Source organism: Pinus tabuliformis, chromosome 1_2, assembly GCF_031772625.1.
Source record: "Pinus tabuliformis cultivar Carrire ecotype Pingquan chromosome 1_2, CPIR1, whole genome shotgun sequence".
NCBI classification, from domain to species: domain Eukaryota; kingdom Viridiplantae; phylum Streptophyta; class Pinopsida; order Pinales; family Pinaceae; genus Pinus; species Pinus tabuliformis.
In genome coordinates, this window is record NC_142298.1 from 1,006,995,152 (window position 1) to 1,006,999,904 (window position 4,753).

Here is a 4,753-nt window from a genome sequence, read left to right on the forward strand (position 1 = left end):
TATATCCAAAATGGTCAAAATCAACCACTTTATAGTGGTCAAGTCCATCAACCGTATCAGTCATACCAACATCAACTCCATTATGCTGGTATGCAAAGACCAACTGTTCAGGCGATTCCATCATACCCTGGTTACGCTTCACCTAACTTGAATCAACAGTTACCATTCGTGGCGACTTTAGAGTTGCCTGATTTACATCGGTTAACCAATGATCCAATTGCTTACGCCCCATGGTGGCCAGTGATCCCACACAAACTTCCATCCGACATTCCTAAATTCAATGGAAATCCAGGTGAAGACCCGTCGAATCATGTGATGACTTTTCATCTGTGGTGTTCGTCGAACACTCTAAATGATGATTCGATAAGGCTTCGCCTCTTTCAGAGGACATTGACAGGTCCAGCGGCAAAATGGTATATAGAATTGCCAAGAGCTTCGTTCGACATTTTTAGCTCCCTCGCCACGACATTCTTAACCCACTTTCAATTACCAATAAGGTATGAAACGGGAACAGAAATATTGACTAACTTCAAACAGACAACCGCAACTCATATATCAAATCATATACATGAGTGGCGACGTCGACGAAGAATGGTTAAAACATACGTTCCTGATCAGCTTTTAGCTGAGTGGTTTATAAAGTCGTTACTTCCGGCCATAACGGAAGATGTGGCAAAGGGGGGGGTCGTGACAGAAGAGCAGGTTATCGCTCATGCGCAATATTTGGACTTAGTATATACTCAGTCTGGCACGCTCTATGACAAAATACCAGATGCCCCTAGACCAGAGTTTTCAATCCCTCCTCCTCCTAAATCAAATAGTGACTCTCATTCCGGCGATGGCGTGATTGGCACGGCAAACACGAATCCGAAAAGGACCAATCAAAAGAAGGCCCGTAAGGATTCGAATCAAAATGCACATGAAGAAGTTCTTGCTTTGGAAGTAAATGCCATATCGACAGATAAGGGCAAAGAAACCAATCAACCAGGAAGCAAGAAGAAGCAAAACAAAGGGAAGAAAGATCAAAGAAAGTCATCTCCTCGAAAAATTCCTCATAGAGAGGAGAAACCACCTGGGGGGTGTCACATATGTGACGATGATCATTGGACGGCAGATTGCCCATACAAAGTTGAGTTTAAAAGATTCGTAAAGAATCCGCATACTCCAGCTGTGTTGACTGATCCTTTTCCCGATCCAAGTCAGAATCTGGTTGATAGTGGAAATGCTTCCCCATCGCAAGTCATGATGTTGTCAAGTTTTGAGCGCCAAGATGATGCTTTAATTTCAACATTAAACAAAAGTCATGGGAATTCACAGTTGTTGAATGGCGAGAGAAAAGGTCGATCAGGCAGTTCGACCACAACTTCAACAGAAGTTGTGCCGCCATCCAATACAAGAAGCATTCCAACAATCCATGGAGGCAATCATCCTCTCCCATATATCGGAGTAATTTTCCTAAAATGCCCTTCTTCAATGGGCACTTTTGCCCCACCACCACCAAGTAATCTTACGGAGATGGGTGCAACGGAATATGAAACCTTCTATTTTTAATGGATCTAAAAGTTATGAGGATAGTTCTTATATCATGTCAACCTCGTTAAAAAATGAAATAAGGAGTTAAGAGGATAGTTCTTTACGATGTCAACCTCTTTAAAAAATGAAATGTCCCCTCAAGGATTAGGGGGCATACGCCTCGTCTGCATTATTATGCTAGAAGGCATCCATATCGAGCAGTTTTAGCACACAGTTCATGCTCGTTAAAAATTAAACGCAAGATCCGAGCAGTTTTAGCACATAGTTCATGCTCGTTAAAAAATAAACATGAGTTGTGAGCAATCTTCCCCTAGAGTTCAAGCTCACCCAGAAAAAATGAACCGGTAAATAACCTTGGTGAATGTAACCTTTGACAGCCATATTAAAGCCCTTGGTCGTGTTCTTGCAGTCTCACCTCCATCAGTTCATTTGGCCAATCGTTCATCTCCATATGTTTGTTTACCCGTTTTGAGGAACAGCTGCGAAGAGTGATTTCACTAAGCCATCCTTGTGACACTACCGTGATTGGAATATTCCAACCTGTACCTGGAATCTGCTGCTGCCCTGTTAATCACTCGTTCCTCAAAAGACGAGTCGTCTTTAAGCTCTTTTCACTGACTCATAAAATATGAAAAGATTGCCGAGTTTTGGCCTTCCAGCTCGTTAAAACGACCGGAAAGCTATCCCTCCTCTAGATTTTAATCTTTGTGGACTTGAGGGATTATTGCACAAAAAGATCGAGCGCTTGTTTTGTTCGGCTCGTTAAAGCAATCGAAAATTCATCCCTTCTGTATTGTTTTATACTTTTTCGGACTTAAGGGATTAGAAGATGAAAAAGGAATTTTGGAGTTAACTTTCCGTACCTTTTCAGACTCTCTAAAAATGAAAAGGACCGAGTTTTCCTTGTCGTTAGACTCGTTAAAATGATTAAATAGCGACAAACTTGTCTTTAGACGAGAACGAGTTTCCCTATCGCTAGGCTCGTTAAAACATAGTGATGGGCTTGCCCGAAGGGCAGGTTATAGAACAAGCATATGTTATCCTCCTCAAGCTTGACAAAAATAAAGAGGTACTGGTCAGCAATGACTGGGGAAAAATTGGGAGAACCTCACAGCATTAATGGTAGCAAGTCACTCTTGAACATGACACTTTGTCCTCCGTATCACATCGGGTTGGGTTGTTTCATTCACCGGTCTCATAACCATGGTCCTCGCCACACCATCCACAATTGGGGTAATGCTACCGATCCATCACATCAGTGTCGTTATATGTTCAAGAGATGTGGTTCTGCAAAGAGTCAACCGTGTCCCATCCACTGCCATACATTATCCTTCATCCACTTCATGACCGCCACCCTGAATCATACATCACAGTTTGTTTTCACCTCATCACAATCACTAGCTCCGTTCCGTGTCACTGATGTGGGATTAATTAAGGCCCTCCTTTGACGGATCGCTCCTTGTCGACATCAGCTCATTATCCAAGGAGTTGATCTAGGAACAACCCCTTCAGTACTTTGAAGCTTGCATGCCTCAATGGCAAGTTTCTCACTTCTGGCGACAGGTATACATCAATGACCTTCGACCAGAGGATTTTGCATGGTGGTCGACGCCAAGTCCTTTATTCCCACCATGTGAATTGTACTGCTGTACCTTGAGGGTCATCATCCTTATCGGTGATTCCTCTCGCGCTTGTTAACGGTTTACATCATTGGTCGGTAATCAAGCGATGTCTTTCCATGTTCGACTTCAAGAAATTCTCACATGGATCGACTTGTACATCAAGTGAAGATCGGAAGAGATTGAAGACCCCGGATCTAGTTTCATCCATCCGGGCTACGATATATATTCAGGATATAAAGACATTTGATATGTACATCATTGCAGCAGATGATCATCCTTCTCAAAGGATGATAATTTCAGCAGAGAATTATCAGTCTACAATCAGACGATCGTCTGTTCTATGTACCAAAATGTATTTATAAAGCTGAGCATTGGAATGCCCGCCTCAGCTAGATCATGAAAATGTATGAAAAATAATGTATCGTATTGTATCTTATTACAGGACACTTCTCAGCAGATTGAATGAACTTCGGATCCTCTCAATAAAGCATTTCACCCGATAAACGACCTCATACTTTAGGGGGCATCTGTTATAGACAAATTTGTGCCTTACAGCAACAAGCATGAATTGTCAATAATCCAAGGGATCCAAAGTTCCCTAAACATACCCCTAGAGGAACAAGGTCGGCAAACCAACAGCTCTCAGATCAGTTCTCCACCTGAAAACACTCAAAAACAAGCAATCCTGAAATCAAAGCAGGTGCTCCACTAGGTTTCTGCGCTGAAACTCAGTTGCTCCATGGTGTACCTGCGTTGCAAAGCAAGTGGAACAAAGGCCACCTGCGCTGAGCGAGATGGGACAAGTGGCACACTGAGTCATTGCTCTGGAAACTTCCAAAAATGACACTTGGATCAGGTATTTCGCCTTGTGATGAGTCAGAGGCTCTGTTTCTCCAAGTGGAAGCAAGATTCTCCAAGTGGACTCAAGAACTGAAGATCAACTGAAGATTAACTGAAGAGAGAGAGGACACAAGGTAGCTACACATCAGTTGCAAGCTGACTCATCCTTTCTCAATTCATCTATATATTGAGCTCTCTCCTATGAGCTCAGGAGGCTGGAATTTTGTGCAAAGTAATGATATGCTGTTGGTTTCACTATAGAACTATTGGGTGATTGTTTGAGAGAGGTGAAGAGGAGAAATTCTTTCTGCTGGGAGGTGTTGCTGGGTTGGAGCCTTCAATGGTTGTAATACTCTCAGAACCTTTACTTCTTCATTAATAAAAGCTATTGAGGTTCTTCTATGTGCTCTTGTTTCAATAATATATTGTGATGATTGCATGTTTTGGTTTACACTAATCCATGAACCAGTTATGATTGCATGCCTCTTGTAGTTTCCTTCTTTGTTATTTTGCAGGATCTCATTGTAGCTGGGCAAGCAAAAGAACAGGGAGCTAGGAGCAAGCGGCCAAAGAGAAGAGTTTGGATTCGACATTAAGCGCAAGGCAATAGTTAGTGCATCTCTCCATTCCCTTTTGCTTTCATAAAGAAGTAAACCTCAAGTAGTTTGTTTTACAGTTGTTGCTAAGGAACTATCACCCTTAGAGTGGGATAGGGTCATCCGAGTCGGATACTTTTCCCTACAACACCATGGATTCCT